General features: G+C 39.3%; 1 pseudogene; it reads left to right on the forward strand.

Annotated features, from left to right (window-relative positions):
* The window catches only part of LOC148564483 (uncharacterized), a 110074-nt pseudogene that overhangs the window by 83257 nt on the left and 12412 nt on the right, over positions 1 to 14405 (forward strand).

Consider the following 14405-nt stretch of genomic DNA (forward strand, 5'->3'; position numbering starts at 1 on the left):
TTACCGATTGACCTTAACTTGAACTCTTTGAACATGGTTCATTCACTTGCAATGTTTGGTGCATTCAGTAACGCAACCCTTTTTAATTCAAAATGGTTTTTAACTTGCATTCGGTTACACTAATGCATATTTTACTCTTTCAACTCCAATTGTTGCAAAACTGCATGACCATGACATTGATTGATGATTTACTTCCCATTTATATGCTTCTGTGCAAAAATTTTCATATTTCATCATCAATGATACATCTTTTTCATGGATATGAGTATACTTATTCTCCATACTTTGCGCACTTCTTTTTATTGAGCCAGTAGCCGTCATATCACTAAGTTTTGAACCATTCTTCTAACGTCTAACTTGATTAACCAACTAACTTCTCTTTTGGTTTTCAACTTAACCCTTTTGATCATTTTTTTGGGTATGATGTTTCTTGAGATTAATACATAAAGTATTGTGCAATTGTGGTTTGAATTCTTGGTTTGTGACTTGGTTTGAATTCTGAATTTTGTTACTTGCATTCCAAGAATTCTCTTTTCTTTACTCACTTCATGAATATGTCTTACCTTGAGTGCTATACATCTACTTGGCTAGTTGCTTATATCATATCACATCTATTTTCAGGATATTGGATAAAGGAAAAGCCATAGCTACTACCTCAAAGAAGAGGAAGCGCTCCAAAGCCTCTACCCCTTCCCCTTATGCCAACTATGCTATGAATTCGCTGAATGATGTTGATAAAGAGAATCAACTGCTACCATCCACTGACCTAACCAAATTTTCCAACCTCTACTGTGAGCTTCACTTCCCTAAATATCGGAAGATGAATCTGAATATTGAGAAGAAATTAGTCCTTCCCAATGACGTGAGACGCGCCATTAATACTCGTATTTTGGAATTGGGCTTGGACTTTGTTGATAGGGATTTGGGCAGGATAAAAACTTCGTGGGTGAAGGAGTTAACTTCTTTCGCGCAACTCTTGATTCAGTCCACCTATGGGGTAGGAGATCTTGATTACTGAGGCAGCTATTGGGTAGGCATTGCTTTGTCGACCTCGTACTGGTGACACATGCGCCTATCAGCAGGCAAAGATAGCTATCCACTGCATGATCTTTGATTATGAGGCACTGAAGCACGTGACTGCCACACCGGATGCGCCTTGGGTGATGGATTCTGGCAACAAGAAGCCCAAGAGGATGCTATTCACTTATCTATCGAGAGAGGCTAGGACTTGGCAGCAGATATTCGCCCATTATGTCCTGCCCACCACTCATTTTTCTGAGATTCTGATGGATATGCTAGTTCTGATTGGCTGTGTGATGAGCGGATAATTTATACGCTTTTTGGCATTATTTTTAGTATATTTTTAGTATGTTTTAGTTAGTTTTTATTATATTTTTATTAGTTTTTAAATAAAAATCACATTTCTGGACTTTACTATGAGTTTGTGTGTTTTTCTGTGATTTCAGGTATTTTCTGGCTGAAATTGAGGGACCTGAGCAAAAATCCGATTCAGAGGCTGAAAAAGGACTACAGATGCTGTTGGATTCTGACCTCTCTGTACTCGAAGTGGATTTTCTGGAGCTATAGAAGCCCAATTGGCGCGCTCTCAATTGCGTTGGAAAGTAGACATCCTGGGCTTTCTAGCAATATATAATAGTCCATACTTTGCTCGAGATTTGATGCCCAAACCGGCGTTCCAAGTCAGCATATAAATTCTGGCGTCAAAACGCCAGAACTGGCATAAAAGCTAGAGTTAAACCCCCAAACTAGCACAAAAGCTGGCATTTAACTCCAAGAAAAGTCTCTACATGTGAAAGCTTTAATGCTCAGCCCAAGCACACACTAAGTGGGCCCGGAAGAATATTTCTGCATTAATTACTTATTTCTGTAAACCCTAGGCTACTAGTTCTCTATAAATAGGACCTTTTGCTATTGTATTTTCATCTTGGGATCATCTTTGTTCTTCTGGTTCCCTCTCTAGGGCCGAAGCCAATGACCACCATTATCACTTTTGTATTTTCAACGGTGGAGTTTCTACACACCATAGATTAAGGTGTAGAGCTCTGCTGTTCTTCATGAATTAATACAAAGTACTATTGTTTTTCTATTCAACTCAAGCCTATTTCTTCTCTAAGATATACACTCGTTCTTCAACCTGAAGAAGGTGATGATCCATGACACTCATCATCATTCTCACCTATGAACGTGTGCCTGACAACCACTTCCATTCTACTTGCAATAGCCTGAGTGCGTATCTCTTAGCCTCCTGGTTCATGACGCATGGTTGCCTCGCCTGACAACCGAGCCTTCCATTCCATGAGATCAGAGTCTTCATGGTATAGGCTAGAATCAATTGGCAGCATTCTTGAGATCTAGAAAGTCTAAACCTTGTCTGTGGTATTCCGAGTAGGATCTGGGAAGGAATGACTGTGACGAGCTTCAAACTCGTGAGTGTTGGGCGTAGTGACAGACGCAAAAGGATCAATGGATCCTATTCCAACATGATCGAGAACCAACAGCTAATTAACCGTGCGGTGACAGCACATTTGGACCATTTTCACTGAGAGGACGGGAGGTAGCCATTGACAACAGTGAAACCCAACATAAGCTTGCCATGGAAAGGAGTATGAATGATTGGAAGAAGGCAATAGGAAAGCAGAAGTTTAGGAGGAACAAAGCATCTTCATACGCTTATCTGAAATTCTCACCAATGAATTACATAAGTATCTCTATCCTATTTTATGTTTTATTCATCTTTTAATTATCAATTCTCCATAACCATTTGAATCTGCTTGACTGAGATTTACAAGATGACCATAGCTTGCTTGAAGCCGACAATCTCTGTGGGATCGACCCTTACTCACGTAAGGTTTATTACTTGGACGACCCAGTGCACTTGCTGGTTAGTTGTGCGGAGTTGTGATAAAGAGTTGAGATTACAATTGTGCGTACCAAGTTTTTTAGCGCCATTGATGATCACAATTTTGTGCACCACTGTGTCATGGAAGAGAAAAAGGTAGACTTCCCCCGGTTGATCAGGCAGAGCATGTGGCGAGCGCACATCCGTGGCCTATTACCATTTCCTACATCGGTCACCAGCATGATTGAGCTAGCCGATGTCCCTTGGATGGACGATGACATGACACTACCACCCCCAGATGACGACGACAATGAGGCTACTATTCTGTGGGGTGGGTGGGTGCACGAGAAGCCTCCACCCAGACGCCGTTCTCAAGCTAGAGCAGTGGTGGAGGCAGCTTAGCCTTCATCTTCCGCAGCAGCAGCAGGACCTTCCTCTGCTTTAGCAGCCGCAGCACCTTTGCCACCACCGCCAGCACCTGAGCCGACATACCTATTAGTACAGCGCCTGTTTCGCTTCATGGAGTGCAGCGAGCGTCGTATCATGCGACGTCTTGATCGCATAGACCAGGTGTTTGTCTCGCAGGGCATTGAGCTATCTCCGCTCCCAGACTCTCCCGCCTCCGATGAGCAGGATCACGAGGAGGAGCATGTCAAGGAGTCGACTCAGCAGGAGGTACCTCCAGAGACACAGGCGACCACAGAGGTTCAGCATCCCCCTGAGGACTCACAGCCAGTTCCACAGCCAGAGCCAGAGCCACAGCCACAGCCTGAGCCTGACCCATAGGCCGGCGCGACTGTTGACCCCCAGCCCGTGCTTCAGTAGTAGCATCGAGGACGATGCTTCATCCTAAAGTGTGGGGAGGTCACCGTTCGTGACCGGTGGATAGCATTTGTGTGGTGAACTTTCGGACATTTATCTTCTAGTTTCTGCTACTTTATTTCATTTTGCACTTTATCTTTGAGATCACTTTGAGACTATTGTATATATTTGTTATCTTGGGATTACTTTATCGTAGTTGTTACATTTTACACCTTAGATTGTATACATTCCATATTTTGGTTGGATTTTTATTATATAGTTGTTTTAGCCCTTTTGGTTGTGAATTGGAAAAATATTGTGAATTGTTGAAACCTAGTTGATCCCCTTTGCGTATGAAATTTGCTTTGATTGGAAGAGGGGTAAACTAAGAAAAAAAAATTTTTAGTTAGTTTTCTAAATCACAACCTTGCATTAGAATAAGCTTAGTCAATATGATGAAAATTTCCAAGAAATCCATTTCTAGGGCACCACCCCAATTGGTTGAAAAATTTTTTTAGGACTTGCTTGAATTACACACTTTGTGGATCATGTTTTGAGCAAAGAACACAAGCATGCGAATTTTGAGTCTTAATTGTGTGGTTACATCATATAACCACTTATTTTCATTCTTGTGTGCATTATTCTCTCCCTATGAGTGTAATCTTTGATTTGTTTGATTCTTTATATCCATTACTTTGTGTACGCATGCATTTATATGATTGAGGCCATTGTTCAAATAGCTCACTTACCCAGATAGCCTACCTTTTATCTTCCATTGTTAGCCAATTTGAGCCGATGCTTAACCCATTTTTTCATAAGTGTAACACATTACAAGCCTAAGTGAAAAATAATAAATGTCCCCTATTTGGATCTTTGATTAGCTTAGGCTAGTGAGAGTGTTCATTACTATATTATGGGAAAGTTGGGTACATTGGGTAGAGATAAAAGTGTGTTTTTATAGTTGTGTTGGAAATCTTGGGAATTGGGTACACACTCACATATTAATCATGTGTCAACCATATGCATTGATGCTCTTGTACATATTTTAGTTCCAAAAAAAAAAAGAAAGAAAGAAAAAGAAGTGCAATAAAAAGGGGACAAAAACGCCCCAAGGTGAAGTTCAATAATAATCAAAGCATATGTATGGTGATCAAAAGAGAATGCATGAGTGTGTGGAAAAGTGAAGAATGGATAGCTAGGATTGTTTAGAATTGTATAGGTTATCATAGGTTAGGTGGAAAGTTTAAGTTAATCAAAGATTCAAATCTCAAGCTCACTTGACCATATGAACCATACCTTGACCCTAGCCCTATTACAACCCATGGGAAAGTCCTCATGATATTTGTATGCATGCATAAAGTAATTGTTGATTGTTAGATGAAAAACAAACCTTAGAGAGCATGATTAGAGAAGACTTGAGTGAATCAACCCCCATACACTTGAGTGCCTAGAGCGGATACACATCCGGTGAGGGTTCGATTGCTCAATTACATGTTTCCACTCATAGTTATCTTTTCTTGCAAGTTTGTAACATCTTTCAATGATTTAATTCAATTGTGGGTTGAGTTGATTGCTATTGCCTTAGCCCTTGTGTTTGTATATGTATTCCCAGAAATTGATTTATTTTGACCAAGTGGATGCATTCATGTAGATAGATTGCATTTAGTTAGTTTGCATTGAATAAATGTTGATACCCCTTTGCTTCTTTCTTGATTTTAGCATGAGGACATGCTTAGTTTAAGTGTGGGGAGATTTGATAAACCCCAATTTTGTGGTTTATCTTGTGCTTATTTTAGGGAATTTTATCACCTTTTCCCACATTTATTCAATGAAATAGCATGGTTCTGTAATTCTCCCTTCTATTATGCTTAAGTGTAAAAACATACTTTTTAAGCCCTTAAATTGGTGATTTTAACTCACTTTAATTCCATTCGATGCCTTGATGTGTTTGTTGAGTGATTTCAGGTTCATAAGGCAAGTATTGGATGGAAGAAATGAGGAAAAAAGAATACAAAGTGGAGAATGCATGAGGAAACAAGGATTGGAAATGCATCGATGGGCGTGCAAGCGTACAAGGCGTAATTGCGTAGAAGTGACTTCGCATAGAGACGCGCACGCGTACATGACGCGTACGCGCAGATGAAGAAAGAGCCAATCGACGCGCACGCGCACATGGCACGTACGCGCCGATACTCGCACGTGACCCATTTAAAGGCAAAACACTGGGGGCGATTTCTGAGCTGCCCAGGCCCAAATCCAACTTGTTTCTGAGTGTATTTCATGCAGAATTGAAGTCCAAGCAAATGGGGAGCAATTAGTTAGTCAACATGAGCCTTTAGTTAGTTTTCTAAAGAGAGAAGCTCCCTCTTCTCTCTAGAATTAGGTTAGGATTAGGTTAATTTGTCTTGGATCTTGAATTAATTACTTGATTTCATCTTGTTTCTTTTACAATTTCTCATTTCTACATCTTGACTTTCTTAGTTGTAATGTTACTTTCTCATTTTGCTCTCTTGTATGTTGATGAACATTGTTGGATCTAATTTCTTTTTAATGCAATTTTATATTTCCATGTCTCTTTATTGTTTATCTTCATTGTTATTGTTGAGTTTTTGCTTATGTTAGTTATGGGTTTCCTTAATTTTAGTGTTTTGGGATGTTTATTTTTATTGCACATTAGGTGTTTGATAGAATGCTACCTATAGTTTGTGAGTAGTTCTCTTGACCCTTGGCCTAGGCTAAGGGAATTGAGAGATCTTGAGTCCTTGGGCTTCATTGAATTGGTATTCTAGAACCCTTGGGGATCAATTCAATAACCATTAACTCTATCCTACTACTAAGTTAATTAGTAGCTAGGTTGGGACTTATGGATTGATATTGATCAAGCCATTTGACGTACTCCAAGCCTAGGAGTAGACATTACGTACTTAAGGCTTTAGTGAGTAGATCTAATGAGCTCGGTTCCTCATAATTATCAATAATTGATTTGTTGACAAGGATGGTGATCTCAATTTTCCATATCTAGCCAAGAGTTCTTTATCTTACTTTCTTTAATTAGTTGTTTGATTTACCTCTTTCTTGCTCCCTTTATAAATTAAAACCCCTTTGCCCCTTCATAGCCAATAATTGACCACTTCATTGCAATCTCTTCTGAGATAACCCAGAGTCTAAATACTTCGGTTAATTCTTATTTGGGGTTTGTACTTGTGACAACCAATTTATTTGCATGTGAGGATTCTCTGTTGGTTTAGAACTATACTTGCAACAAGATTTCATTTGTGAAATTCTAAATCGTACAACGAATTCACTCATCAACCTTCGAGTGAAGTCTTCATCGTTATAGTTTGCCTTTCTATCACTCTACTCTTTTGTTTTCCATTAATTGTTCGTGGTCATATTTGGATATTGTTAATTTTGAATTTATTGATGCAATGAACTATTTTTATGATTAATTCCATTACTTGTTTGATTTCCTTTAATTAGTTATCAACTCTAAATTTGCTTTTATTAATTTAATTTTAATTACCATGTCTCCTATCTACTCCCTTTACATGTTTGTGAAAATGGCATTCATGTTAATGGAGTAGAGCTCCCAACTTGGCTTTGGAGTTGATTAATAGGAAACCTTTGAGTTGGAATACTCAAGTATTAATTTGTAATTGAAAATTGCTGGCTAACTCAATTTTCACTAGCTCTAATCCTTCCCTGTGAAGTAATTTGTATTTGTGAATCAGAGTTAGTGTTCCCTGCTTGACTTTCCTTTATTAGTTAGAGGATAACTAAGTGGAAGCAACAACCTTTTACTATTATACTTAAGAAAATCAACAAGGATAGAAACTACAATTAATCTTCTCCTAGCCAAGGCCATTTATTTCAAATATCTAATACCTCTTGTCATTATTTGTTACTTTATTTTGATCACCATTTACTTTTCTGCTTCCAATTCTAAAATTTCTCAGAAAATTTCTGACCAATAAATTGTACCTTGTGTCAACTCTTTGGGAAAATGACCTGGGAATTCTACTCCTATTTATTTAATCTTAATTGTGACATCTTTTAAATTGATAGTGGAAATTTCGTCGGTTAAGACTGTACTCACAACGCAGTTTAAAAAATATAATTTTTATAAATTCTTAACCGGCATTTTTCCACCCATCACGCACCATTTGGACTTCTGTAGCTCCAGAAAAGTTCCTTTGAATGCATGGAGGTCAGATCCTGATAGCATCTATAGTCCTTTCTCTGCCTCTGAATCAGAATTTTTCCAAAGCTCCTCAATTTCAACCAGAAAATACCTGAAATCATCATAAAACACACAAAATCAAAGTAGAATCCAAAAATGTTAATTTGTCACTAAAACCTATAAAATGGAATAAAACTTAGACAAAACATAATGAAAACTATATGAAAATGATGCCAAAAAGCGTATAAAATATCCGCTCGGCTCTATAATGAACACTCCATAATTTGCAACAAGGCATTCAAGGGAACTTCTATAGTCTCCTCATGAGCCTTAGTTACCTTCAGTACTTCAATAGGGAAATCTTGAGTGGGTATTGAGTGCCCAGCTGCCCTATTACTAGTGTTCAACGCCAGCTTTTGTACCTCTTTACGCGTTGAACGCCCAGTAAGGCCTTTCTTACTGGTGTTCAAAGCCAGTGATGGTGCTTCTTTGGGCGTTGAACATCCAGTAAGGACTTTCTCACTGGCATTCAATGCCAGATTATCCCCTTCAAATTTGGCCTCCACTTCAACAGTGATGGCCTTGCACTCTTCTCTTGGGTTCACTTTAGTGTTACTAGGAAGAGTGTTAGGAGGGGTCTCAGGGATTTTCTTTCTTAGGTGACCAACTTGTACCTCCAGATTTCGGATGGAGGACCTAATTTCTGTTATGAAACTGTCAGTGGTTTTAGAGAGTTCAGAGACTATGGTTGCTAAGTCAGAAAGGCTCTATTTAGAAGTCTCTATATGTTCCTGTGAAGACGAGAATGGTTTATTATTAAATCTATTCTGGTTTCTCCCACCTTGATTATTGTTGAAGCCTTGCTGACGCTTCTATTGATCTCTCCATCAAAGGTTAAGATGATTTCTCCATGAGGAGTTGTAGGTGTTTCCAAAGGGTTCTCCCATGTAATTCACCTCTTCCATCATAGGTTGATCTGGATCATAGGCATCTCTGTCATAAGAGGTGTCTTGAGTGCTGCCAGCTGCAGCTTGCATTCAGTCAAATGCTGAGAGATGATATTGACCTGTTGAGTCAAGATCTTATTCCGAGCCAATATGGCATTCAGAGTGTCAACCTTCAAGACTTCTTTCCTCTGAGCTACCCTATTGTTCGTAGGGTTTCTCTCAGAAGTGTACATGAATTGGTTGTCTGCAATGATTTCAATGAGTTCCTGTGCCTCTTCAGGCATTTTCTTCAAGTGGAGTGATCCACCAGCAGAGTGGTCCAAGGACATCTTGGATATTTCAGATAGACCATCATAGAAAATACATAGGATAGTCCATTCTGAGAGCATGTCAGGAAGACATCTCCTGATCAGTTGCTTGTATCTTTTCCAAGCTTCATAGAGGGATTCACCCTCTTTTTGTCTGAAGGTTTGAACTTCCACCCTGAGCTTGCTCATCTTTTGAGGTGGAAAGAACTTGGCCAAGAAAGCATTGACCAACTTTTCCCAAGAGTCTAGGCTTTCCTTAGGTTGAGAATCCAACCACATCCTAGCTTTGTCTCTAACAGCAAAAGGGAAAAGCATAAGCCTGTAGACCTCAGGATCCACTCCATTGGTCTTAACAATATTACAAACTTGCAATAATTCAGATAGGAATTGATGGGGATCTTCCAGTGAAAGTCCATGGAATTTTCAATTTTGTTGCATTAGAGAGACTAACTGAGGCTTAAGCTCAAAGTTATTTGCTCTAATGCCAGGTATGGAGATACTTCTTCCATAGAAGTCAGAAGTGAGTGCAATGAAGTCACCAAGAACCTTCCTTGCATGTCATCTATTATTCTAATCGGCTGCTGATGAGCGGATATTTTATACGCTTTTTGGGGATAATTTCATATAGTTTAGAGTATGTTTTAGTTTGTTTTTAGTCTATTTCTAGTAGTTTTTAGGAAAAATTCATATTTCTGGACTTTACTATGAGTTGTGTGTTTTTCTGTAATTTCAGGTATTTTTCTGGCTGAAATTGAAGGAGCTGAGCAAAAATCTGATTCAGGCTGAAAAAGGACTGCTAATGCTGTTGGATTCTGACCTCCCTGCACTCAAATTGGATTTTCTGGAGCTACAGAACTCGAAATGGCATGATTCCAATTGCGTTGGAAAGTAGACATCCAGGGCTTTCCAGCAATATATAATAGTACATACTTTGCACAAGGATAGACGACGTAAACTGGCGTTCAACTCCAGTTCTCTGCCCAATTCTGGCGTCCAGCGCCAGAAAAGGATCAAAAACTGGAGTTGAACGCCCAAACTGGCATAAAAACTGGCGTTCAACTCTACAAATGGCCTCCGCACATGAATTGCTTAAAGTCTCAGCCCCAGCACACACCAAGTGGGCCCCAGCACACCAAGTGGGCCCCAGAAGTGGATCTCTGCATCATCCATCATAGTCCACTCATATTTTGTAACCCTAGGCTACTAGTTTAGTATTTAAACAACTTTTAGAGACTTATTTTGTATCTCATGACATTTCAGATCTAGACTTTGTATTCTCTGACGGCATGAGTCTCTAAACCCCATTGTTGGGGGTGAGGAGCTCTGCTGTGTCTCGATGAATTAATGCAAGTATTTCTGTTTTCCATTCAAACACGCTTGTTCCTATCTAAGATGTTCATTCGCGCTTAACTGTGATGAAGGTGATGATCAGTGACATTCATCACCTTCCTCAACCATGAACGTGTGCCTGACAACCACCTCCGTTCTATATCCGATTGAATGAGTATCTCTTAGATCTCTTAATCAGAATCTTCGTGGTATAAGCTAGAACTGATGGCAGCATTCATGAGAATCCGGAAAGTCTAAACCTTGTCTGTGGTATTCCGAGTAGGATTCAAGGATTGAATGACTGTGACGAGCTTCAGACTCTTGAAGGCTGGGCGTTAGTAACAGACGCAAAAGGATAGTAAATCCTATTCCAAGCGGATCGAGAACCAACCGGTGATTAGCCGTGCTGTGACAGAGCGCGTGAGCGTAGTTTTCACTGGGAGGACGGAAGGTAGCCATTGACAATGGTGATCCACCAACACACAGCTTGCCATAGGGGGACGTGCGTGCGTGAACAAGAAGATAGAGGAAAGCAGAGATTCAGAAGACAAAGCATCTCCAAAACTCCAACATATTCTCTATTACTGCACAACAAGTAATTTTTAATTTATGCTCTACTGGTTACTCACAATTCAATTGATAAACATAATTGACTTCCTGACTAAGATTTACAAGATAACCATAGATTGCTTCAAACCAACAATCTCCGTGGGATTCGACCCTTACTCACGTAAGGTATTACTTGGACGACCCAGTGCACTTGCTGGTTAGTGGTACGAGTTGTGAAAAGTGTGATTCACAATTCGTGCACCAAGTTTTTGGCGCCGTTGCCGGGTATTGTTCGTGTTTGAACAACTGACGGATTATTTTGTTGCTTAGATTAGGAAAAATCTTTCTTTTTTTTGGTTTAGAGTCTTTTATTATTTATCCCTTGTTAAAATACTTTAAACTTATAGCTCAGTTATTTAGAACGTGGTGTTTATGTTCATGATAATTGGCTATCATATTTTTTAAAAACCTTTTTCAAAAATAATTTTTCTATTAAATCCTGTGCCAAACTTTAAGTTTGGTGTTTTCAAAAATAATCTTTCTTAAAATTTTTGAAGGTCCCATAACTCATTTGGCTAGAGCGTTAATCTGTGTTCTTGGTAATTGGGTTAGAATCTTTTATACTCTTTTCAAAACCTTCTTTTTCAAAAATATTTTTTTTCTATTAAATCTTGTGCCAAACTTTAAGTTTGGTGTTTTCTTGTTGATTTCCCTTTGATTTTCGAAAATTTTGGTTTGGTTTTCTAAAAATTTTAAGTTTGGTGTTCTTCCTTCATGTTCTTGTGTTCTTGTGAGTCTTCAAAGTGTTCTTGAGTTTCCTTGTGTCTTGATCTTAAAATTTTTAAGTTTGGTGTTCCTTGGTGTTTTCCCTCCAAAATTTTCAAAAACAAGGAGCATTAGATCTAAAAATTTTAAATCTTGTACTATCTTATTGTTTTTCTCTCTCCTCACTAAATTCAAAAATATCTTTTCAAAATATCTCTTCTAACTTCCTAACTTCTTATCTTTTCAAAATTTGTTTCAACTAACTAACTAACTTTTTGTTTGTTTCTTAACTTTTTCAAAACTACCTAACTAACTCTCTCTCTCTAATTTTCGAAAATATCTTCCCTCTTTTTCAAAAATTTCCTTTTTTTTTAACTAATTATTTTTAATTTTTTTTACGAAAAAAAAAATTTATTTCAAAATTCAAATTCTTTTTAGTTATTTTATTTTACTTAAGTATTTACTTCTTATAAAATAAAATAAATAAAAAGATAAATCAGTCCAAGTTATATCCATATATCCATCATGGACATAAGTGGAGATGGACAGTCCAGGAGGACTTTGGGGTCATATTCTAACCCCTCTACTGCTTCGTATGGGAGTAGCATATGCATACCCTCCATTGGAGTTAGTAGCTTTGAGTTGAATCCTCAGCTCATTATCATGGTGCAGCAAAGTTGCCAGTATTCCGGTCTTCCACAGGAAGAACCTACAGAGTTTCTGGCACAATTTTTACAAATTGCTGACACAGTACATGATAAGGAAATAGATCAGGATGTCTATAGACTATTACTGTTTCCATTTGCTGTAAAAGATCAAGCTAAGAGGTGGTTAAATAACCAACCAAGGCCAGCATAAGAACATGGAAACAGCTGACAGAAAAATTCCTGAATCAATATTTCCCTCCAAAAAGGATGACACAGCTAAGGCTGGACATCCAAGGCTTTAAACAAGGAGATAATGAATCTCTTTATGATGCCTGGGAGAGATACAGAGAGATGCTACGAAAATGCCCCTCTGAAATGTTTTCAGAGTGGGTTCAGTTAGACATCTTCTACTATGGGCTTGCAGAAGGAGCTCAGATGTCTTTAGATTACTCAGCCGGTGGATCTATCCATATGAGAAAGACAATTGAAGAAGCTCAAGAGCTCATTGATACAGTTGCCAGGAATCAGCATCTGTATCTAAGCAGCAACCCTTCCATGAATGAAGAGGTTAAAACAGTAACTGCTGAATTCAGTACTGTAAAACAAGCTGCTGAATTCAATCAGCAATTAGATTTTCTAACAAAGCAGCTAGCTGAATTCAAAGACAGGTTACAGGAGACAAGGATAGCTAATATACATATGGAAGAACAGTTTAAGCAAACAAAGCAGCAGCTATCAAAGCAAATAGCAGAAGAATGCCAAGCAGTTCAATTAAGAAGTGGGAAAACATTAAATACCCCACCTCAAGGCATCAAAAATTCAAGAAATGAGCAACCCACCAAAGATTCCCCTGAGGACAGTAAGAGCCCAGGGAAAAATAATTCTGGCACTAAAACGCCAGAAAATGGGTGGAAGGCTGGCGCTGAACGCCCAGACCATGCCCAAAACTGGCGTTCAGCGCCAGAAACAAGGCAGGATTGGCGTTCAACGCCAGAAATGGGCAAGAATCTGGCGTTGAACGCCCAAATGGGGCAGAATCCAGCGCTGAACGCCCAACAGGGGCACATTTCTGGCGTTCAGGCGCCAGGAACAGACAGTGAGCTGGCGTCTAACGTCACTCCAGCTTCTGACTCTGGCATTCAATTGCCAGTGAGGGATCAGACACACACAAGTGCTGACAACAACCCCTCTAAAAAGGCTTCTTTAACCACTAAGGTTGAGGAATATAAAGCCAAGATACCTTATCCTCAAAAACTCCGGAAAGAGGAGCAGGATAAGCAATTTGCTCGCTTTGCAGATTATCTAAGGACTCTTGAAATAAAGATTCCATTTGCAGAGGCACTTGAGCAAATACCTTCTTATGCCAAGTTCATGAAAGAGATCTTGAGTCATAAAAAGGAGTGGAGAGAAACAGAAAGAGTTCTCCTCACTGAAGAATGCAGTGCAGTCATTCTGAAAAGCTTTCCTGAAAAGCTTAAAGACCCTGGGAGTTTTCTGATACCATGCATATTAGAAGGTGATTGCACCAAGACAGCTTTATCGATCTTGGGGCAAGCATCAACCTAATACCTGCATCCACTATCAGGAAGCTTGGCTTAACTGAAGAAGTTAAACCAACCCGGATATGTCTCCAACTTGCTGATGGTTCCACTAAATACCCATCAGGCGTGATTGAGGACATGATTGTCAGAGTTGGGCCATTCGCCTTTCCCACTGACTTTGTTGTGCTGGAAATGGAGGAGCACAAGAGTGCCACTCTCATTCTAGGAAGACCCTTCCTAGCAACTGGACGATCCCTCATTGACGTCCAACAGGGGGAAATAACCCTGAGAGTCAACGATGACGAGTTTAAGTTGAACGCTGTCAAAGCCATGCAGCATCCAGACACATCAACAGACTGCATGAAAGTTGACCTTATTGACCCTTTTGTAGAAGAGATCAACATGGCTGAGAGTCTCGAATCAGAGTTGGAAGACATCTTTAAAGATGTTCAGCCTGATTTGGAGGATTCAGGGGACA

The sequence above is a fragment of the Arachis ipaensis genome, chromosome B5, assembly GCF_059453495.1.
Source record: "Arachis ipaensis isolate K30076 ecotype BB chromosome B5, ASM5945349v1, whole genome shotgun sequence".
In the NCBI taxonomy this organism is placed as follows: domain Eukaryota; kingdom Viridiplantae; phylum Streptophyta; class Magnoliopsida; order Fabales; family Fabaceae; genus Arachis; species Arachis ipaensis.